Raw genomic sequence first — 25,816 nt, forward strand, 5'->3', positions numbered from 1 at the left:
CATCTATGAGTTCCTGGAGCACATGAAGGGGCAGGTCCTGTGGAACCAAAGCAGCAAGATCTCCATGACCCAGGGTACCCGCAGGATATCCAAGAAGAGGGCTGGTGAGAGTCTAGGATTGATGGTATAGCAGAAGCCAGAGGCCTTGAACTAGACCAAGGATTCATTGCAATGAACATTTACAACTGTTTGGGCAAAAAGGTATACTGCATGACACACTGCAGCTTCAAATGCCACAGGGATGAATGAATATGTAATGGAGAGGTGGGAAAGTCAGAGGAGCAGAGTGGTATAAATTTGGCATTTTATATTTATTTAATTTTGGGGAGAAAGTTACAAAGGTGGAAGGCAGATATGGAAGAACTAGGAAATGAGTGAGATTGGGGTGCATAATGTGAAATTACCAAAGAATCTATTTTAAAATTATGTTTAAAAGGAAAAAAGAAACACATCAATAGCATCTTTACTCTACTCTGCCAAATACAAAGAAAATTTCTCCTCTTATTGCACATTAAACACACTTCACCTCTTACCTCTAGATTGGTTTTCTCATCATCCCTTATTCTGATGGCAGTTTGTTTCTTTGCTGTTTGTCTCCCCATTTACAGAACAAAGCATCTTACTAGGATTTTCAAATTTTTAGATTGAATCCTCATTTGTATCCCTTTCTGCATCCTCTTTATCATTGTGTTGTGGTTGCAATTCTAAATTTATATCCTGGGAGCAAACTCTAAATTTGCATATTTAATTGCTCTCTTGGTATTTCCATTAGTACTTTTAAAATTTGTCGACAGTTTCACATGTGTGTACCATATTTTGATTGTGTTCACCTGATGTTCCCCTCCCTTACCGCCCCCCCACACACATTCCCACTGAATTCCTTCTTCACAGCGAGCTCCCTTCTTGAATTCATGTCTTCCTTCCACTGAAGTTACTTACAGTCGACCACATGATATTTCCTGGGAGCAGAGACAACTAACCAGTGGCTGCACGACAGAGGAAAATGATCCCCACTCCTTCAGCAACAGTTAATTGCCAATAGCTCCAGAGCAAGGAGTGGAGCCTCCCAATGCCCTCCCCAATTCATGTTCGTCTTACTTTTTATTTTTCATTCTTTGACATTTCATACATGTGTATAATGCTTTCTAGCTATTCTCTCCCCACACTCTCTAATCTTCTCTCCACCCATACCAACTCCCACACTCCTTCATTCCCTTCTCAGATTCATGATTTTTTGTTTTGTTAGGTGATCCATGTGGCTCAACCAGGGCTATCTATGTGGATACTGAATTGTGACTGTCCGATGTAGCTTGGTGGAGTCACTGGTGGGCACACAACTAACGACAATAACTCCCTCTTTCTCTGGATCTATCTATAGGAAATATTTCCACTGTGAGGGTTAGGATCACCTCAGTCCATCATCTTGTCATCTTCCATTGTTGCTTAGCTGTTCATGGGTCCCTTCTTGTGCTGATACACACTTCTGTAGTTGTTACAAGTTCATGATTAAAAGGTCTGGGCATGGGGATTGCCCAGAAGATGGTATTTCCCATTCTTTTTCTCTAACTTCTGTGTCTTCCACTCTTTCCACACCTCTGCTACAATGTTTCAGGAGCCTCAGAGCAGATATTATAAATGTTTTATTAGGTATAAGCACGCCATTGTCTTATTCTTAGCACCTTGTTCAGCCTTAAATCTCTGCATTCATTTTAACTCATTGAAAAGAAACTCTTCGCTGATTAAGGCTGAGAGTGTTAATTGTCTATTGGCATAAAAATAATTTTAGAAGGTGGTTTGACATTATTTCAAATTAGCTAAAAAGAAAAAAAAAAGCAACAACAGCAACAACAAAAAAGAACAACACAGAATTAAGCCACCCATGGGCTTTTTGTGTGGTTTTACTACACTAAGGAGAGATTTGTGTGTATGTGGATTAGGCCTCAAATTCTATTACCAAGTGGGTAATTGGTTGGTTGCCCCTGCAAATACAGTGCACTATTGTACAAATGGATACATTTGCCTGGAAGGTGGTATTGCAGTTCATAAGGTTTACAGCCATACCTTTTCTCCACTTTTGCCATGCATGGGAACTTTGAGTTCTACGAATGTGAGCCAGCAGTGGGGGAGCTTCCAGCTCAGTTCCTTCTTGCTTTACATAATGTAACCAAATTGTGTGTTGTCTTCAACAATAGAGTCTTATCTAATTCTGGTGATCAACCAAGAAGAATGGTAAGAGTATGTGTTATTTGGGGGCCTTCTCAGTTTTGCCTGATAATTAAGTAATTATCCCACATCAGGTACTGGAGATTTTAACTTAATAACCTACAAATTCCTTGGTAAAGACTTTCTCCTACTCTCAGCATTTCTTACTTGTTCATGGTTCTTTGTGTAGAGTTGAGGCCTTGTGTGTTTTTTCACATCCACTTTAATATGTCTGTTGTTGCTGTCCTTGTTCAGCTCATGTTTAGACAGTCATATTATTGGTGAGACTCTCTGGGTGTAGATTCTGACACTACTAGAAGACACAGTCACACAGCAAACTCCCTGATCCTCTGATTCTTACAGTCTTTATGCCCCTGTATATACCTGTATATACATTGGTCCCTTAGCCTCAGGTGTAAATGTTTTATAGATGTATCCATTGGGATTAGGCTTGGCATTCTGCATTTTGGTTAGTTGGGATTTTCTGTAATGGTCTCATCTGTTGCACAGAGAAGTTTCCTTGATGAGGAATGAGGAGTATTCTCATCTGTGGGTATAAGGATGCGTATTTAGAATGCAGTTATGGGTTATGTTGCTTTAATAAAAAATCAGTTGTAGGTTTTCCTCCAAGATCCATGGCTTCGCTAGCCCTGGGGAGTTGGCTAGGTTTCCAGCACCAGGCATGCTTTCTCTCTTGTTGAGCAGGTCTTAAGTCCAATAGAGAGCTGTTGGCTGTCACCAAGTTATGAGTGTTACTACTGTACCCTTGGATCATTGTGCCATGCTGGTATGTGTTGTGGCTCATGAGGGTCATAGGTAGGCAATACGGTTGGTTGTTTCTCTCCTTTGGAAACTTGCAGGGCATTTTATGGTACAATGAAAACAAAAAAGAAAAAGAAAATGAAGCTTTGCAGTTCAGGGATTCTGAGCCCTGTTTCTGAAATGTATGGAGTCTTCAACAATAGGAGCTTACCTTCTACAGAGGTATGTCTCTTAGGTGATTCTAAATGCATTTCATTATAAAGTTATCTTCACTTCCACAAATGTTAAATTGCATGAAATTTCTCACTGAACATCTTCTCTTCCCTATCTCAGGACAACCAGGAGTCCTGTATAATAGGTTTAAATATATTATAAATATACGTGCCTTTTCATTTCTAGCAGTATTCCTTTTGCCATTACCATCATCTTGTGTGTAGATAACAGAAATTATATCCTTTTCATGCCCAGATTCTGCTCATAAGTGTTACAAAGAAGTCAGAGATTTATCAAAATATAGATCATATGAGGAAACTTCTTCCTCTTGGAACTGACTTATGATTAGAGTGAACATAAGACTTAACCCTCCCAGGGCTGGAGAGATGGCTCAGCAGTTAAGAGTACTGGCTGTTCTTCCAGAGGACCCAGGTTCAAGTCACAGTACTTACATGGAAGCCTACAAACTGCCAGTAACTCTACCTCCAGGAGATTCGACACCCTCACCCTGACATACAAGCACACAAAACACCAATGCACATAAAATAAAAATAAACAAATCATTAAAAAACATGTCCCTTGCTAGTTAATCCTAAATACCAAAATAAAATGAATAAAATTTAAAAAAAAAAAAAAAAACCTTAACCCTTCCCAACCATGACCTTGGCCCAGCCTTGTCTCACAGAGCTTCTTGGGGCATTTCTTCATTCCTTGGACAAGTTGGGTGCACTCCCACAGCTACTGAGCTTGTGGTCTCTGTTCTGAAGTGATCCTTCCATTCATTTTATTTGTCTTGTTTTTTCTCAACTCTCCGGCCTCAGATTACAATTTGCTTCAGGTTCTATACTTTTTAAACCAGCGTTAGTGTAATTCCATTGATTTTTTTCACTTGGCTGAGCCTAGTAGAATACCTGGAAGATTACCAGTGTTTATCAACATTGACTGTGCAAATGAGTGAGGAAATGAATGAATAAACCAAATGTCCTATTCTGTATACTACACTAACTCTAAATATTTGAATGAAAGGCATTACATTCTTTTTTTCTTTTGGATTTATATGAATGGAATCACAATCTACATACTTCCATGTATAGCTTCTTTCATTCAATATAATTATTTTAGTACTCATCCATCTTTGTCCACGTTGTTGTTGAATGGGATCCCTTTGGATAGCTATGCGACCCATCATGTTCACCTGTTGATGTGCCTTCAGTCCATCACAGCAGTCAGCAGCCTTGCAGGTGGGTCACTGTTTTGACCACTTGCCCTTTCAAAGAACTTATTGCTAATTGAAGTATAAATTATAAACAACAACAAAAATTGACCTGTCAGATTCCCCATCATCTGTCTTCTGGCCACTTTATTCTTTGGAAAACTCAACAATTTCTAGACCCCAGAAGTGTTTTCCTTCTCTTCCCCTTCAGTACTTTGTCCATGATCTCAATTCTATCTTCAGCAAAGGGCAGCATTTCTTTTTTTGTTTACTCTCTCTTTTATATCTTATTTTCCTGACTATACTGTGATTTCCATATAAGCAAAGATTTTTTTGTCCTGTTTGTCACTAGGTTCCTAACACCTGCAATACTGTCTCACACATAGGCATGCTTATCTTTAAAAATCAGACAAAAGGGACCACTTTAAGCAAAGCCATATATCAGCTCCCCAACAAAATTAATTTCATGTTTATCTCTCCTCTGAAAGTAATATGGCCATCCTCTGTGAAAGCAATGTTGTGCTATTATACCTATTTTCTATTGCTGACAGAGAAGCTTTGTTTGGGTTTAGTACAATGATAGACTTGATCAATGAGACAAATCTTTAAAGACCCTGGCATATTATTGTCACATATTTGCTTCATTTTTCTTTCCATAATTCTTTTTTTCTTTCTTGCATTTATAATGTCTACCAATCTGAAAGTGATAAATAATGCATATCAAGTAAATAACTATTAAATATATATGCATACTCTAAATAGATAAAGGGCTCTATGTATCTGTATAATACATTTCAATAAAAGAATATTATTGCTTAAATTTCTCATGCATAGCATATGTGAACACAGACAGATACTTTCATATAAATAGATACATGCTATGTACCTAACCTATTAATATAGTTTTAAGGAGGGGGTGTGCATTATTTAAACATATGTGTACAATTATATATAGACATACATATAATGCATCAGATTTTTGAAAGCTGTGGGATGCGTGTTACACCATAAAAATGGAATAGTTTAAAAATAGCAGGATCATCTTTTGCTGAAGGAAAGAACCCAAAGTAGTGACATCACAGATACTGTGACAAGCTCTGAGTTTTCTTGTGTGGTCTAAGAACTGATGGGAAGTTCATTAGAAGTTGCATTTTTTTTTAATGCACAGTCCAAGGGCTGGCTATCTCAGTATCCCTCCTTGTGTCAAATATTTATTCTTTAGGACACTGCTTCAGAACCACCAAAGCAGAATGTTTGGAGACTGGGAGATCGGGTCCACACCTCAGGATGTTTAACAAGCTTGACAGATGATTGTGCGAAAGGCTATAATTCAAAAATCTTTGGTCTGAGGCCATACCATGGGTACATAGGCTGTTGCTGAAGACTGAGAGGCATGATGGGAGAACAGCTGTGAGTGGGAAGTTGCGATTCTGCGTGGGGCAGCACAGAAGGCTGCAGACTGGTGGGTGCTGGGTTGCGTGGAGTCCTGGATTCAACAAGGTGTAGATTGGAGAAATACTGTTTCAAAGAAGACCTTATGCTCCCTTTCTAGGTGAAGGAAGCAAGACTTTCAGCTATGTGCGTCTGGGTTTCTCACTTCCCTCTCAGTCTCCTCCTGTTCTTTGACCTTCCTACCAACACATTTTGCATCAGAAATATGTTCTGAATCACAGCAGTGCTCAGCACTGTCTGCCTCTCTTTTCTCTTCTCAGTAGCTATGGCAGATCCAGACTTAAGTTTTCGGCAAGCACACGGAGTGGCAGCCACCACCCAGCCTCTAACGAAAAGATGATTCTGAGCTGGTTTGCAAGCTCTCTATATATCATAAATGAAAGTATTCTAGAGATCACTTAGACTAGTGTCCCTGGTTTGAGGGTGAGAAAACAGCCTCCAGAAATAGTTAAAAAGATATAAAATCACAAAGTAACTCAGAAGTTGACACAAACTGGTCCCCAAGAATCTCTACTTGATCTTCCAGAAATCCATTCTCCCTCTTCTTTAAAGATGTTTTTTATAAATCTCTGTAAGTGCATGCAAGTAATTTTGAGAATAAATAAATATCAAATGATTAATTAATGAATGATAAATAAGCATACTGGTGAAAACTGAAATTGTTTTCAGTGTTGACTAGACATCTTATGGTTTCTAGAAATCCAGCATAGTCATTAAGCTGCATTGTGTAAAAGGTTTTGTTGCCTGCAACTTCACTGTTATTTTAATTTCCTAACATAAAGCAGAACATATACAGCATATAAGTTCATGAATTTCTTCTCATATAAGATCCTATCTGACCTTTCTGAAGTTTTAATAGATACTAGTAAATCTGTCCAGATGCTTTAAAACTGATATTGTTAGATAATAAGACACTTGGTATTTTATAACTTACTGTGAACAGAGCTAGAAAATTCCAGAAACATGTTACCCTTTAGTTTATGAACAAAGAAGGAGATTTTGCATACGGTACTATTTCTCAGGGAATTTCCAAGGAAGCATGGTGGGCCTGAATCTTTGAATATTATTTAATCCAACAGTGTAGAAAAGCTTCCAATTTTATATGCAAATAATTAAGATTATTTAAGTATTGAAGTGGCAGGATCTAAAATAAAACAAGAAATGTCCAAAGACAATGATGGAAAGAAACATTGCTGTTGAAGAGAATGCACAGTGTTTTCTTTTCTTTTATCAGCCATCTGGCTTCCTAGCCAGCTTATATGTCTTTTTCACTATTTCAAATACATCACCAGTTCTACACATCCTGGGATACAGAACATGTCTCAAGAAATCATAGTGGATGCTGGTTTTATGTACTTAGTCAAATTTTTATTCAATATTAAATTTAGTGTTATTTTTAACAAAAATAAAGCATTTCATATCAAATATATACAAAGGATTTCATGTATCTGCAAATGATAATACAAAATTATATGTGTTAATTGTTCACTGAAATACTATGTCAGTTTGGGTTTAAAAATTGTATTATCTGAAAAATCATTTCAGTGGTGGTATAGTCTTCTATCACATGGGTATCCCATAATTGTGTTAATTTATTCTCAATGTTTGAATTATAGGTTGTATCTTGCGTATCACTTTTATGATTAAGGATCTTTATAAATGAATAACACACCTGAATTTGTAGCTATTTTTTCTCATAAGAAATATTTGTAAAACTGGAAATATTGAATATTGTAACTCTCCATATCTTCCTCTCTGGATAAACCTATACATCCATTCAACAGGCTAGCTGAAACATGCTGCTTGTGATAGCACATATATGTCTAGATAAATAACTTATTGCTTAATCTTGATTGTCAACCTGATGGAATCAGTTTGATCAAGTGACCATAGCAACAAATCTTTGGACATGCCTAGAGATCATCTAGGTTAGGTTAATTTTTATAGGAAATGCCAACCTAAATGTGGGTGGTATCACTCTAGGGGTGGCTTCCTAGACTGAATAAGAAGGAGAAAGCTAGCTAGTTTTCTTGGTTATGGATACAGTGTGACCACCCCAGTTCCTTTTTCTTATGCTATCATTCTCTGCCAAGATGATTGGATCTTCTGGAACTGGGAGTCTAGATTAAACTCCTCTGGTCTTTAGACACCTGTGTCAAGTATTTGACAACAATTGAGACAATTAGTAATAGTTGTCTAAGTCTATATTTTAAAACAAAAAGAAGCATGGGTCTTGGAAAGAGAAAATAGTTTATCTGAATCTTAATCACTTAAGAGAACAATTGCAGCCACTCTTCTGTTTATACATACATACATAATGGAGTAAACCACACAACCCTTTGGTTGTGATGGTTAGCGTTTTCAACTTGAGAGAGCCTAGAACCCCCTGAGAGGTGGACCTCCAGGACATACCAGTGAGGGTTATCTTGATTATGTTAATTTGAGATGGGAAGACTCATCCACTGAGAGTGTCACCATTCCATGGGCTGCTGTGTCCAGAACTGAATAAAAAGGAAAAAGGGATCTGAGCACATCCATTCATGTCTCTCTGTTTCCAGATTATGGATGTGATTTGAAGAGCTGCTTCAAGCCCCTGATACCTTCTCTTCCCATGTTTAACTATACCTTGAACTGTGAGCACAGAGAAACAAAACCATGAGAGTTTGTTTGAAGGTTCTGGACGGGAGTACAGCTGCTTGTATACCAATGGCTAAAGACCAGTCCTTTATTTAGGGATGGTCATCCTCTTCACCAAGCACACAACTTCTGGAGGGACACATGGCACCTTCCACTATGCATGAGGCACAGTAGAGAAAGCCAGAAACACAATCTCGGTGTTAATTAGTGTCATATACCAATTAAAGCCAGGGCAAGCCATTTAAAAAAAAATTGACAGCTACACTGTAGATACTTCCTAAAATACATAAACATATGGAAGCATGAAACCACCAAAACATCATAGGAGACAAAAACCCAACTGGATATCTCTTGAAGCAAATGAAGCTTCCAGTACTAGAAACAGATTACAGCTAATTAAGTTGTTGGACAAAGGGGTCACATGGGAACCCCTGAACAACCCAGACTGTTGCCAAACATATAAAATGCTCTCCATAAACAGACAGCAAGACCTCATTGCTGAAGACAATACCTACACAACTCATTGAACAAGGAGAAGTTGTGCTAGTTCCTACATAGAGCCTCTACCCCTCTGTTCTAGCATCTTTGGTACAGGAAGTACTCTGCATGCTGTCAAAAGAGAAAACTAAACACCAATCCAGCCACAAACACTTAGGTCTGCAATGACCTCCTGTGTGCAAGATATGCTAGGGCAATTGTGGCACAAAGTTTGTGGGAGTAACCAAGCCATATCTCAAGGCCCACTCCACAAAATGCAACCCTTATTTGACTGAAAGACCATTCCAGAACATGTCACCCATATCTGAAGCTGCATAGGTAACCAAGAACCTGAGACTAGATAACCCAAGACAATTAGATAACCTAGGGTAAAACCCAATGTTAATGTTCTACTAAAAAAATACCAATAAAATGAATCTTAATAACTTTCTCTTATACTCATAAGTCAATGCCTTGCTCAACCACCATCAGAGAAGCTTTCTTCTGCTGCAGATGGGGAACAAATACAGAGACAAATAGCCACACATTATGAAGAGTAAAGTGACCTTGGAACACTCAGCCCTAAACAGGATGTCTCAATCAAAATCCCTCCCCTCAGGGCTCAGCGAAGCCTGCAGAAAAGGGAGCAGAAAGAGTGTAAGAGCCAGAGAAGATGGAGGACACCAAGCAAACAAGGCCTCTAAATAAATAGGATCAACACACATGTGAACTCTCTGAGACTGAGGCGGCATGCACAGGGCCTGCAGGAGTCTGCACCAGATGGGGTCCTAGAGCTGAAAGAAGTGGACACATGCCCCAGTCCTCACTCAGAAGCAATCTTCAATCAATATCAACTTGAAAATGAAAAATTTAGTTTTCTTCAAGAGATTCTCTCTGGGCAAACAATCTACATGAGCAGCAGTAGGTGGCCAACAGAAATGAACGCAATGATATCTTTGGAGCTTCACTGTCTCCTAACACTGTCATGTTTTTTTTTTTTTAAATAAAATTTCATCTTTTTAATTTTATTTTATTTATATTTTTTCTTTTTACCCTCTAAATCCTCTAAGTATATACTATGGCTTCCAGTTTAGTGTTTTTATGTGATTCCTGAGTGTGCAAATGAGTGGATCTCTGCATCAGTATCTGTCACTTGTCCCATTTCTTGGGCTCTTTCCCTTCTGTTGGTTTGCTTTGTCCTGAACCAATGTGTTAGTTTTTTGTCTTATCATGTTATATTTTATTTTATTACTATTGCTTAGAAGCCTGTTTGTTTTCTAATGACATACAGAAAGGGGGGGAATCCAGGTGGGTAGGGAGGCGGGGAGGGACTGGCAGAAGTAGAGAAAAGAATCTGTAATCAGGATATCAGAATATATTATGTGAGAAGGAAAAAATGTATTTTCAATAAAAGAAGGAGAGGACCAAAACATTTTTAAAAAGCCCTTTTTGTTAGGATTTCTGTTGCTTTGTTAGGACATTTTACCACAGCAAAGAAGTCAACACACTGGTCTACTTGACAGATTTCTCTCCTCTATCTTAATAAACATGAAAAACATGGAAGTCATTTGCATTCACCTGGTATAAGCAGCAGGGTTCCATCAACTTGCCACATGACTATATCAATTCTTTGGCTAGAAGCCATTGTTTAGGTTGCAAGCAATTCATAGTTCAATCATGTCTCAATTGTGCATAATTCTGTATTTCTCAACATTAATGACAACATAAAGCCACAGCCTGAAGAATAGGAAGTTACAGTTTCTTAGATGTTTTGATAAAAACGCACATTGCTCAGCAGAAAAAAAATCATTTTCTAAAAGTAAAAAGGACTTCTCATTGCATTGAAACTATAGTTGAGTATCTTGAAATAACCCTATGGAATGAAGAAAAAATGAAACTCGAATATCTTGAGATAATCCTATGCAATGAAGGGAAAATTTACTCCTTTGATAAAAAAGAAAACAACAAATGTTCAGGGTATTTTTGAATTTCAGAGGTAATGTATACAAATATGAATTCTTTTTATAATAGAGTAGGTGAAATACCTCAAAGACTTCTAGTTTTGATTCTGTATATTAGTTACCATGTCACATAGTTAAGGGCTTAAAACAATAAACATTTGCTTATATGAGTCAGGGACCTGGAAACAATTCCCTAGCTTCGGATCAGGGTTTCTTACAATGTGATAAGCATTTGCTGGGATGGTGAGGTTGGCAGGAATTATTCAAGACTTCACTAATGAGGCTGTTTATAAGTCTCAGAATATTGTCTTGCAAGTTCACTGACTATGTGTGGTTTTCTATAGAGAAATTCAAAATAAAGAAACTTGCTTGCTTCCATGAGAATGAAAGAAGAGAGAAGAAAGGAAGTGGCAGGGGACGGAGGGAGGGAGATGAAGGAGGGAGGGAGAGAGGGAAAAAGGGAGACTCTTTTATTGCCAATCATGTTTCTTTCATATATAATTGTGTACTTAAGATCTAACAAAGAACAAAGAAGAAGGAATTTATAAGGAAGTAGGTTATAGTTAGTATTCAGAGATTACTTGAAGCTTCTTCAGAAACTTCCTTCAGCTTGAGGCTCAGAACAAAGGCTTTCTGTTTAGTCCAGTCTATAGAACAACACATGTTATCTCTGAATACATAGAACCCAGTCAATCTAATGATATTTAAGAGTACCAGAGTTATACCAAGGTACTCAGTGGCACTTGTACAAACCTCCACAACCACAAGAGTCCCACTGTTCAACTGAGATATTAGAACAGTTATACCAGCTTTCACATTAACAATTCTCCTTTGGTTGCATGTCCCTCAGTGTGGATTGAGTTCCCACTGTATTTGTCAGTTGGAGAGAATCAACACAAGATTTTTGACAGAAATAGTGTAAATACCACATAAACTCAGCATCATGGATTTGAAGTGATACAAGCAAAAATAAGATTAAGAGAAACAGGGCTGGGGAAATGGCTCAGTGGGTAAAGTACTTGCTCCTCACAGGTGAAGACGCGAGTTCATATCCCACCACTGTTGTAAAAGCCAGGTAGACATGGTAACCACCTCTAAATCCCAGCACCCAAACAGGGGGTGTTCCTGAAGCAAGCTGGCTAGCTAGACTAGCAAGAATGAGAGAGATCCAGGTTCAGCTAGAAATCCTGCCTCAATCAATAAAATGGACATCATCAGAGGTGGTCACCTTGTATTAACAAACCTTAAACAAATTCTTTCAGACTCTAGCCCCTTTTCCCTCATTGCTATTGCCAAACTCAGACTCCCAACCTGATAGCAGGGGCAAGACAGTTTCTATAGATAAAATGGCCTTGTCTGGACAAGCATCTTCAAACACCGGACTGCCATGTAGCTCTCTGAAGCTGTAACTGCACATTCTCCAAACTCTCAATATAAACCCCAAGTACCCTTTCCATTTTGGAAGACACACCTTTCCTGCTATGTCTGCTCATCACTGTTTGAGATAAACAGTCCCTTCTGATGACACCAGACTGGTCTCTTTATGCCTCATGTCTCTTTAAGCTGCCTCAAAAATCTAACACAACTGATGTTGATGTGGGCCTCCACAAGGACACAATACATGTGCATGCACTCACACACATGTGAACACACCTGGACAAATGTATACTATAACCACATACATGTACACACACCAAGTATTCAGAGAGGCAAGTAGCCCTCTTTTGTTAAAGAATACATTGACAACTCTGAGCCGATGGTATGAGAAGGCATAGTGAGATTGATGTGATCATTTACATTAATGTATCTTCTGCCACGCTGTCTCTCCTCTCTCCAGCTACAATGACAGTCTCAAGAAAATAGTCCTCTGGTTATTTTTCTCAGAATAAAAAATAAATAAGTAACTGAGCTTTCCTTGCAGATGGCTTAACACCAGGAGTCAGCAAACATTTTCTACAAAGGACTAGAGTAAATATTTTGAGCTGTGGGGACCACATGCAATCTGTCACATATTCTTAGTTGTGTTTTGTTTTATTTATAATCCTTTAACTAGAAAAACCATTCCTAAACCCACAGGCCATAGGAAACTGGGCCATGGGCCAGTTTGGGGCTGTTATTGTCATTTTCTAATTCATGCTAAAAGAACAGGCTGGACCCACTGTGAGCACCTGACTTCATTGGTGCTTCATTCCAGCTTAGCTCTTCAGAATAGCGAATGTTATGTATGACTAAGTGGTAAATCCCATGGTGCCCTGTGCTTTCCCATGGATGGGATGTAACTTGAGTTTAGTAGTTACCCACTTTTCCAGACTGTGACAGAGGTGGAAGAACCCACTGGAGAGACTGAGAGATGACTGTAGAGTTGTTGTAGAATGTGAGCATTATAGATGAAATTCTAAACAGTCTTAGTAAATAAGAAACACAGAGCTAAATACAGAGGTAATAGCCAAAGAGATCAGAGAGCCACAACTACCTTATTTTATGACCTCTCCTCTGTTGCTTCCACAGAGAGAGTTTTTTCCTGCCTGACTTGTGTATTTACTGCCTTTCTGTTCTGCCTTCTCATTGACTCTAAGCCCAGACACATGACTTCCTTGTCACTGCCTATCTATACGGACCTCCAGGTCTCTATGGTTGGTACTGGGATTAAAGGCTTGTGTTACCACACTTGGCTGTGTCCTTGACCACAGAGACTCTGCCTGCCATATGATCAGATTAAGGGCATGTGCTACCACTGCCAGACTTCTGCTTAATGGTTATTTGACCTCTGAACTTCAAGCACCTTTATTTATTAACATACAAATAAAATATCACATTTCATCACAAATAAAATATTACCACATTTCCCCCTTTTATTCTAATAAAAAGAAAAAAGCTATAACTAATATAAGAAAAACTATATACAATAAGTACAATAACTATATACAATATATACAAGCAATAAATACCTAAACAATGTCCAGTCTATTTGACAAACTGAGAGAAAATATTCCATTATCTATCCTATTTTGGTAAGTCCAAAATGTACCTGATTCACTTTTTATCCTAACTTATATTACTAACAGAGAACTATACTATAATGTCTTTCAAATTTATACACTTACATCTCTTTAGTGAGTTTCTTTTATGAAATTTTTAACAAGGAAACCTATAACTAAAACTACTAATTTTCAGCTAACTATAACGATAACCATAACTATCTAATCTTCAACTCCCTCAGAAACCCAAGAAGAAAATAACATTACCTAATAAATCAGGAAGTGCAAACAAGAGACTTCCAAAACAATGTGAGTTGACAGAAACAGCCAGCTGCCTGGACAGTCACCTGAGGTTTCTCTGCATTCCCCAAAAATGGATTATGGATGTTTGTCTTTGTTTAGGTTGTTGGTTACAAACTGTTATTGGTCATAGTCACTCTCTTTCTAAAAGAAGAAAGGAGGATATGATAAAGAAATATAGGATATAAATATGGTAGAATAAAAGTGTAGATTATTTAATCTACTTTTAAAGAGCAATAACTTGTTTAAAAATGTTTTACATTGCTATGGATTTTAGTTTATTGATACAAGTTTAAATTTAATTTTGTTATACTGTATATATATTTCTACTCTCATTGGAGGTATTATGTTTATGTAACTCATTTAGATTGTAATGAATAATTAAAATACAGATTAATAATTAATCTTCTATAATAGTCAAACTTATAGTCATGTTAAGTTTTCTAGGTATACATAGATATAATTCAATTAGGTAGGTAATCTTCAAACATTTCAAAGGCCTACAGAATATACCATTTAAAATATTTTAAAAATTCAGACTTTCTAGACAGTAAGACATGTCTGTTCCTGGCAGCACTGATTTACTTCAGAAATGAGGATGAGCACCAAAGACATTCTATATGGAGTTTATCTTCTTGGCAAAAATAGCCATTTGGGCAAGAAACTGTTCTTACCTGGACTGCTTGATCAACTGGACATGCAGGGCCCATAGAAAGGTGAGATGGTCCTTCAGGTTTCTACTTTGCAGAAGAAATAGTCAGACATTCTACAGGACACAGAGAGAAGTGACTGAGAGACTCTAGGCCTATGGGCTGAAGATGGATGCCCAAATATTCCAGAAGAACTTTGGGTGACTGTCCAGGCAGGTAGCTGTCTCTGTCATTCTAGATTTTTGAAAGTCGCTTACAATGCATTTCCTGTTTACTTAGGTAATATTATATCCTCCTGAGGTCTTTGATGTAGGTGAAGACTAGATAGTTATAATTTCCTTAGTTATGATAAAAGATAAGTTAGATATGAAATCTTAGACTCACAAATATAGGATAAATAGGATATTTTCTTTAATTTTGCCAAATACAAATAGACTAGATATGATAACTATAATTCTTGCTTGATAATTATTTTCTTATATGTAATTTTACTATGTTAAAGCTAAAACCTTCCTTTTTGAAAAAAAAGAAAAGGGGAAGTTCTGTGGATATCTGTATGCTGTGAATGTGTTGCTCTGGTTGGTTAATAAATAAAGTGCTGATTGGCCAGTATCTGGGCAGGAAGTATAGGTGGGACAAAGAGAGAAGAATTCTGGGAACAGGAAGGTTGAGTCAGGAGATGCTGCCAGCTACCGCTGCCATGAGAAGTAAGATGTAAAATACCGGTAAGCCACAAGCTATATGGCAACTTATAGAGTAATAGAAATGGGTTAATTTAAGATGTAAGAACTAGATAGCAAGAAGCCTGAGCCATTAGGCCAAATAAAATATAAGTGGCTGTGTGTTTACTTGGGTCTGAGTGGCTACAGGCCAGGGTGGGACTGGAGATAACTCCAGCTACAGAGTATCCACACTTCTTATGGCAGTCTTCACATGATAGCTGTTCCATCAATGCCAGTCAGCCTTCTTCTCCCTCACTTCAGGGGTCTCTCAAGTTCACACAAATGGCCATCAGTGCCTGGAGACAGGATGATTGTCTATTTCTCTCATTGGTTTCCCTGCTTAACCACACACTGCCTACCAGGTGCCCCTCAGATATCAGCAAATACTGAGCTCTATATCAGGTTCCCCAGTCTGCTATAACAACTTACTCAAACCATGGCATCTGAAATAAATAAAAAAAAAAAACCCTAAATAATTTTTTTCCAAGCTCTGGAGACACAAAAGTCCACAGTAAGTTTCTTCTGGCTGAAATCAACTCCTCATTCCAGGATCTTAAGAGAGAAATATTGTTCCCTTTGACTTCCATTTTCAGGCTCTGGTGGCTTTACTTAACTGCCTCACTCGGTCTCTGCCTCCATGGTTTTTCTTCAGTCCATGTTAAATCTCCCCCTGCTGAGTGATTTTATCTAAGAGATACCTGTGGTTACATTTAGGAATGAATAAAATCATCCAGGATCATCTTGACAACACAAGAACCACAATTCAATCATGTAAAGAAAAAGGTTTTTACCACATCACATTTTATTCCCAGGTTCCAGATATCTGGGCTTGATGCCACAGGAAGCCACTCTTCAGCCCACTAGAACTCTCCAAAATGTTCAACAGTTCCCAGTACACTTTTCTGTGTACTGATCAGATGACCTCATTAGAACTTTGTGTTTCTGGAATACACATCTCTTACTATTTAGATTTTCTTCCTTCTACTTTGAGTTTCTTCTACTATCCTGACCTCAAACATACAAAACTGACTTTTTTGTTTGATCTATAATTTATCAAAAAGACAATGTTACAGGTCATCTCCTTACTACCCAACCTACTTCCTTTTGTAATGTGTCTTAGAACTCCTGTCACTACGATAAAACACCACTACCCAAAACAACTTGGGGAACAAAGAGTTTATTTGGACTTGAAACTCTCAGGCCATGTTCTGTCACTGAGGGAAGTCAGGGTGGGAACCTGGAGTCAGGAACTAAAGCAGAGGTGATGGAGGAATACTGCTAAGTGGCTTGCTTCCCCATGGCTTGTTCAGCCTGATTTCTTAGAGCATCCAGATCTACTTACCCCTGGATAGCATCACCTACAGTGACCTGGGGCCTCCCATATCAATCACAAGTCAAGAAAATGCACCAAAGTCTTGCTAACAGGTCAGTCTGGTGAGGGCATTTTTGCAAATGAGAAATCCCTCTTCCCTAATGACTCTGGCTTGTATCAAATTGATATAAAACTAGTCAGCACATAGTAGTCTCAAAACTATTTTCTTGCAGGGTGGTGGTGGCACACGCCTTTAATCCCAGCACTGGAGGGGTGGGGGAGGCAGAGGCAGGAGCATCTCTGTGAGTTTGAGGCCAGTCTACAAAGCAAGTTCCAGGAAAGATGCAAAACTACACAGAGAAATCCTGTCTCAAAAAAACAAACAAAAAAACCAAAACAATTTTCTTCAAAGAAAACTATTAATAAGACAATTATTTTGGCCTATTATTGACAATTATTTATCAATAAATTCTTGAAAATTGTATCAAAACAAAAGGCAACAGAACAAATGGACAAATTAGACCTCATTAAAATTTAATATTTTCATATATCGAAAGATTCTCAAGCAAAAACGAAGGCTATTTGCATGTTATATACTTGGTAAGAGATTATATCTTGACCATAGAGAAAATTCCTAAAACTTAACAAAGAGTTCAATAACTAAAGAATAGAGATTTCCCAAAGAAGAAATAGTATGAACAATTGAAAAAAAAAGGTGGTCAGCAAGCAGGTAAAGAGATTCAACATCACTAATCACTAGGCAAATGCAACCCAAGCTGTAGCTAATGGCATCACACCCATCAAGATGGCTACTGCCAAACAAACAGGAAAGAGCAAGAGTGGATAAGAACATGTAGAGACTGGAACCTTTGCTCACTGGTGGCAGAAGTGTAAAATAGTGTGTCCATTGTGTGAAACAATATGACATTTTTTCAAAATATTAAGTGTAGCATTATAATACTGATATCCAATTTTATTTTGACTATATAACCAAAAACTTTCAAAGCAGTTTTAAAATGGAAAAATGATGTATATAAGCAAATTCATAGTAGTAGCGTGGAACATGGAAGCACTCATTTGTGTCTATCATCAGATAAACAGATTAATCTAAAAGTGGTAATGGTGGTGGTAGTGTGTGTGTGTGTGTGTGTGTGTGTGTGTGTATTGTGTATGTGCATGTTCAAGTATGTGCAAATGGGTTCATGTGCCTGTGTATATGTCCCTGTGCCTGACTGTACTTCTGTGTGTGTGTGTGTGTGTGTGTGTGTGTGTGTGTGTGTGTGTGTACCCACACATGCAGGCACATTTGCATGCACACAATGGGATATTATTCATATTTAAAGAGAACAGAAAATCTGAAAAATCTGATCAAAGTTTCAAAGGTGGATTTTGAGGATACTATGTTAAGTGAACTATAATAGTCACCATATGAATAATGTGTGTTGTTTACTTACATATGGAAAAACACATAGACAGCAAGCATAAATATGATTTTAAGAGAAGGGATAGAGTTGGAAGACTGTAAATTGTTGATCAATCAATATAAATTATGCAATTTGCAAGTAGAAAATAGTTCTGAATGTAGTGGGTAGTCATTCCAGCTTGGATCTGGAAGTTCTAACCCCCATTGAGACTCTGGCAACTGTCATATCTACAAGGCGGGGCCAGGGGAGGCATCTGGAGACCCGAGACCTGGATGGGCGAGTGGACTCTCTGTTCCTGGACCCTAGACGGTGGAGGTTGACTGTGCAGAACTCCAGAGAACACCGCTGGACTGCCATACACCTTCCCCAGACCCCACAATCTACCCATCCCTTCATTTGTAAGTTACCCACTAAATAAATCTTCCTTTTAACTACGTGGAGTGGCCTTAATAATTTTACCAATACTGAAGGATGTGGAGTTGGCATATAATGGTAAAACGATGTAAGACTGCTAAACTACACACTTAAAATGATTGATAATAAATTTTATGTTTTGTAAATTTTTTTCCACAATTTTCACCAAGGATTCAGGTGTTAGACTAGATTTGCCACTGTTAGCCACAGTTTACTAACTCTGAGCCTATAATTATGACACTAGCCTTGATACCTAGACTTGCTAGTTTATTGACTATAAATACTCCTAACACAGTTGCAATGAACCAACCTGTGTGAGGTCACCATACTTGGAATTCATAAGAAATATGCAGGGTCACACCATTATTGTATTTGAATCATTCTAATAAAGTAAATAACATAAGAATACAAATAATAATAAAGTGGAATTAGATACTTAAGCAGTGATGAGTTTAATATTTTTTGCTTTTGTTGCTGACTTACTTTTTCATAAGTTAATATGGCTCAGTTTTAATAATAACTCAACTTAGCAACCAACCAACAAAACTCCTAAAAGTTTATCAGCTCTCCCTACCAGTAAAGCTAATTCCAGCATGAAGAAGATGCTACTTCAATCTCTATAGCATTCTGTAAAACATCCAGACTTCTAAGCATTGACACAATGAGAGCAGGGACTTCCACCCAATGGTGCCCGGGGGGGGGGGGTAACCCCAAGTTGGAGGTACTGATCTCTGTCTGGAAAGAGGAGAGGGGCAGATCTTACCCTGCCTTCTCTGCCCCTTCATTCTCAATGTCTAGTCATACTTATCTGCTTCAGCAGAATTTTGTGAACAAACCTCGTTTGTCAGACCATCTGGAGAGTCCCTCTCACCTCTTTGGGGAGCCAAATCTGCCTCCAGCAACATCACCTGAAAAAGCATTATGTTTTAGAACACCATTGGTTAGCCAATACCAAGTGGTCAGAGTGATCATATTCATTCAGCTAATGTTATTCAGACTGAGCAGATATATTTACATATTTTAAAATGTATATATTTATATGAACACACATAAAATTACCAAAGACAAAGAGACTATGAAATGTATACATATATACAATTACAAAGTCCAGGAGACTTGCCCACTTCCATTCAAAATCTCTACACAGAAACCCATGCCTTGCCCCACACCTACAAAGAGTAGAAACATTAAAGGAAAAATAATCACCCTCATCACTCTGATGTTCCCCTGCAGTGAAATGAAAAGGGGGTTTACTCACTTAACAGATGGTCTGCATTCATGCCTATCTTGCTTAAAGGTCTGCTTGGGTTTTGAACTACACTCAATAAATGAAATCTCCCTTGTTAACAAATAGAGGACACTACTTACATAAGCATTGCAGAGATTGTTGTGTCAAAATGAACAAAAAATGTGGGTCAAGTGAAAGGAGCAGGGGCTGAGGAGACAGTTAAGTGGATAAAGCCCTTGCCACATAAGCATGAGGACTGGAGTTCAGATCTTGAGCACTCATAGGAAAGGTGGACAGGCCTGGCAGCCCACCTGTGAATCTAGGTGCTTGGAAGGAGGGGAGGGGTTCCCAGGGCAAGTTGGCTAACTGGACATCTTTTTTTTTCTTTTTGAAGAAAGAGTTTATTTTGGCTTCTAATTCCAGAGGGATAAGAGTCTACCATGGTGAGGAGGGGTGGCAGCAAGCACTGGGCATAGCACCAGGAAAAGGAAGCTGAGAGATCATGTCTTCAATCACAAACACAAACCAGAGAAAGAGAACTGGAAGTGATATGAGATTTAATTATCAAAGCCTGTCCCCTAGTGATGTCCCCTAGTAATGATGTCCTCTAGTGATGATGTCCCCTAGTGATGATGTACCATAGTGATGATGTTTCCCCTCCAGCAAGGTTGCACTGCCTAAACCTCCCCAAGCAGCATTCGCCAACTTGGGACCAAGTATTCAAATATCTGAGCCTATGGGTAACATTTCTCACTCAAACTGCCACACAAATAACAAAAAGGTAATAGCTCAAAGTCCAGAAGCAAAAAAGAAAATAAGTGGAAGAATAATTCAAGTGCATTAAAAAGTTAAAGCTTTTACACATTTTAAAAAAATTAAAAATTAGATGGCTCAGGCCTGTGATTTTCAACCCATGGAGGCAGAGGTAGGAGAAACAGGAGTTCAAAGTTAGTTTCATTTATAGAAAGTTCCTTTAAAGGACTTACTTCTTCCAATTTTTTCTTTTCCTCAATTTCTTTAAGGGAATTTTTAATTTCCTCCTTAAAGGCCTCTATCATCTTCATTTTTAAGAAAATAAAAATATCATCATATTTTTAAGGTCTCTTTCTTCTGCTTCTTCTACATTGTGATGTTCAAGTCTTGCTGTTGTAGAACTGCTAGGTTCTGATGATGCCATATTGCTCTTTATGTTGTTGTATGTATTTTTAACTGGCATCTACCCATCTCTTCCTCCAATAGGTGCAAGAGGTGCCTGTGTCTGAGCAAGCTGCTCTTGGTCCAATCTGTGCTGACTGTGTCTGTGTCTCAGGGGGCCCCTCTGGGTCTGATCTTAGCTCTTTGTCTAATTGGAGCTGGCAAGAAGCTGCTCTTGTTTCTGTTAGGGCTCTTGGTCCAATCAGAGCTGGTGGATTCTGTGTCTCAGGAAGCCACTGGAGTAGCAGGGGGATGGGAAGATTTGGGGTAGGGCATGGGTCTTGTAGATTGCAGGGTCTGATGGGGGGTTTTGATGGGGGAGCCTGCCCGCAGAAGTCTTTCCTGCTGGCCAGCAACTGGGGCAGAGATGGGTGGGGGTTCCCAGGGACTCTAACTGGACATCTTAAATGAAGAACTCTATGCTCAACAGGAAATCCTAACAATAAAGAAAATGGCGAGTGATGGAGGGAGACTTGGACATCAGGTTCTGCTCTCAGCATGTACACACACACACACACACACACACACACACACACACACACACACAGTCTCTGTCTCTGTCTCTCTATCTCTCTGTCTCTCTCTCTCTGTCTCTCTCTCTCTCTCTCTCACACACACACACACACACACACACACACACACACACACACGCATGCAAAACAAAAGTAACTAGTAAAATGAGGTAAACTGAGCCAAAATTTGTTATGATGATGATTGCTAAATTATTATTGTTGGTGATTCCATTATTTCCAATGAAGTTCAATAAGATATCCCAGGTGCCCAGGGATAGCTATTTAGATTACTGCTATTTTAGCTTAGAGTATATACAGAACTGTGTTTGCTACTGTTCCACTAATCACTTTTCCTTTTTCCAAAGAACAATAAGGCTCCCTGTAAGCTGTGTGTTTTACTGGGGAGAGGATCTCTTAACTGCATCTCTCCTCAAGGATCCCTGAGCTCAGATTAATGCTCATCAAATCATGCAATCAAGTTAGGTGAGATAAACTCCCAGTGTCATCTCTGGTACATGAAACACTGGTTTTCAAACAAGGCCACCTGTAAGGGTGCTCCGGTGTCTATTTGATGTTAGTAGCTCCTTGCCATTTGGCTTGGTATTATTTGATGCAGTGCCTGCTTCTCTTGGCGCAGAGAGTATGTCACATGACCTGTGCACCTATGAGCTTTTGAGTGCCTTAACTTAGGGCAAGAGTGCTCTTAAATGGAATCTTGCCTCCTAAGAAGAGATGCTATTGCTCTGTTCCTGTGCCTCCTTTCTGCTCTCACATCAGCATGCAATTTAAATGTCACATGATTCACCTTCCAGAGAGTTCAAATTGGATGAGAAAGTATAGTGGGGAATTAGTATGTAAGGTCCAAGTCTGGGCTAAGCAAAGTAGATACTGCCAGCTTTCAGAGCATTAAATGACAGCTGTCTGGTATCTGGAACCGTGATTTGCTACAACTCTGACCATCATTGATATCTGGCCTGGAGAAGCATTGATATAGCTCAAACATAAGTCCTTGTCCTTTGGGCTTCCATACCTAAACCTCTGGACATCCTAGAGCCTCTGTGATAAGGTATTTGAAAATCCCCTGTTTTATTCCTTTACTATTATTAGGGATATTTAAAAGAACATCTCCTTCTATTACCCAGCTTGGCCTAGAATTCACTCTGTAGCCCAAACTTGCCTTGAACTTGTAGAGAGCCTCTGGCTTCAGCCTCCTCAGATCTGAGATTATAGGATTGGACAACCATGTCTGGAAAGAAATTCCTTTTTTGCTTCAGCTAACTGAGATGGTTGTCTTGTAACCAAGGACACTGACCAACACCCCCTACTACTTAAGCCACATTCTTAACCCACACTATCAATCAAACACTCTTGTTCCTGGGATTTAAAGATTAAGCTTACTGTTGAATCAAGGGTAAAAGAGACAAAAATGTAGGCATTTTTATTCTCATGAACTTGTCATAATTATATGTTTGAATATCTCCTGCTGTCTAAACTGTAAACTGTCATTTCCATGACATATTTTCTGAATACTATAAATAAATGTCAAAAATTGCCATGTATACATATGAATTTTAGGACTGAAAAATAGTGAAATTTAAAAGATTTTTTGAATTGCATTTTTGGAATAAGATATGATGATTAACGGTTTGATTATCTGTAATTTAGCTGATATAGAACAAAATCAATTTTTGGAACTGAGAAAGTAAGTATAGGGGTATTGCTATTTATATTGTGAAATATCTGATTTTTTTTTATCTTTTAATAAATTCCCTTTCTGTAGAGGACAGAAAGAATTTGGGAGCAGGAAGATGAGGAAAAGTGTCACGAAACACTGCCATCCAGATACTACATGTGTGTGAACACACAGCAGCTATGGATAGCCACACAAGATTAGAAACTCCAGCTTTCCATCCTGGATAGAGAAGGTGGCCATGAAACCTCAACCAAGGAGTTGATAACAATATTTTCTGGAGGAGATGGTATCATTTTCTGTAGTGGGGTAGCCACTGGGGTGCTAGGCACAAAGAAGGGATTCAGAGGAAAAGGAAGGGAACTATATAGAGGATAATGGGGATAAACATTATCACAGTATGCTATCTGTATGTACAAAAAACTGTCAAAAAGGAAATAAAAAATACATTCCATTTCTTATTAATTTAGCATAGTTTTGTGTGTTTTAATCTAGCTATTCTCAGAACTATGACAGGGACATTTCTATGATTTTAGTCAATACAGACTAAAATAAAAACACAGACCCAGGCACTAATACAGTGGTAATGTTCTCTACCTTAGTGAAACTTTATGGCTATATATTTGTCAAAGCTCAGCAAATGTACACTGGAGATACTTCCAGTTCTTCGCATATAAAGTTTATTTCTCAAAAATGCTATATACAAATATCAACATTTGATTAATTATATAATTATGCTGAATTTTTAGGACTGATGCATGATGAAAGCTAAAACTTTCTTTGAATTTCATTTTTAAAATCAAGTGGTATGATGGATGATTAGCTGATACAGCAAGATATTGATTTTAGAGCCCTGAAAGTGAATGGGTGACTGCTGCTGTAAAACTACCCAATTTTTCTACTTGAAAATATTCATAGTAAATTATTGGACAAAAAAAGGTAATTCGTATAATATATTATGGTATGATTTCTTCTGCTCTTTTTTGCGGGGGCGGGGGGGGGAGACTGTAGAAAATCCTTAGTGGTGAGGATAAGCACGTCCTTGTTTAATATTTCACAGAATATGTTTAGTGTCCTGAGCAGACATGCTCTACTCACTGAAAGACAACAATAAGAGATAACACCTGTGAAAAGGTGACAAGTACATGCTGAGGGCTTCTGTGAATGACTAACAGGGATGTACACTCTGCTCCGATATCAGTAGAGTCTCAGGGTACCTCTAGGCCAGGAAAGCCTTGGTCAATACTATACCATGTTACTGAATTTTAAAAGCTGATTTTTACAATTCTTAAATAATTTCCATTATAACTAGGCACAGACCTAGAAACTAAATGAATTCAGGAATTTTGCCTAAGTATGGATTTAGACAACTGTCAAGATCTGCCCTTTTTATCCTATGGCAAAAGTCGTCTCTAAACTTACCTCATTTTTTAATTTCTAATATTATATTTTTAATTTATGATAATTTCATATTTGTATTGTGGTCATATTCATCCCTATTACCCTTTCTTATTCTCCCTCTCCTGCTGGCCTCTTGTTCCTGCTAACTGATGCCTCTCCTATGCTAATGTCTGTTGTGGAATAATCCTCTTGAACACTGTAAAGATTCATCACTTGAATTGGTTTAATCAAATGCTGACTGGCCAGTAGCCAGTCAGGAAGTATAGGTGGGACGACCAAATGAAGGATGATGGAAAAGAGAAGGGTGGAGTCTGCCAGCAAACGCAGAAAGCAAGATGAGGATGTTGTACTGACAAAAGGTACCAAGCCACGTGGCTAAACATATATAAGAATTATCAGTTAATTTAAGTGTAAGAATTAGATAGTAACAAGTCTGAGCTATCAGCTGAGGATTTATAAGCAATATTAAGCCTCCGAGTCAATTATTTGGGAAGCAACTGCCAGGAATTTGGGAACAGGTGGATGGGAAAGAAAAGTCCAATTACAAGTATCTGTCTCCTTTTCTTTTTTTTTCTTTTTTGTGTGTAAGAGTCACAGCAGCTATGTGATTATGTTTGCAATGGCCATGTCATACCCAGAAGACAGCACATCACAACACTTCTCCACACGCAACAATTCTCATAGTCCATCCACTCCCTTTTCTATGGTATTCTCTGGGCCTCAGGAGATTAATGTAGATGTCTTTTTAGAGAAAAAATATTGCCATAAATTATGGAAAGGTTGTATGTAGGCAAATCCACATTCTCACTGCTGTCTTAATGGAGACTCCTTTCTCAGGAGGATCATTCATATGTCAAAATCAAAAACTTCAAATGCATTAACAGAGATCCCTGGATAATAGGGCAACAGATTCCCAACCAACAACATTGGCATGTTGCCTTGCTTTGTTGGGTTAAAAAAATGTTTTCAAATACTAGTAAATGATAGTCTAAGCTCTCCTGAACCAGCTAAGAAATGTATCTGTATGTCAAAAATATAATAATATTTAGAGTTTAACTGAAATGTTCTCAACTT

Source organism: Peromyscus maniculatus, chromosome 9, assembly GCF_049852395.1.
Source record: "Peromyscus maniculatus bairdii isolate BWxNUB_F1_BW_parent chromosome 9, HU_Pman_BW_mat_3.1, whole genome shotgun sequence".
Taxonomy (NCBI): Eukaryota; Metazoa; Chordata; class Mammalia; order Rodentia; family Cricetidae; genus Peromyscus; species Peromyscus maniculatus.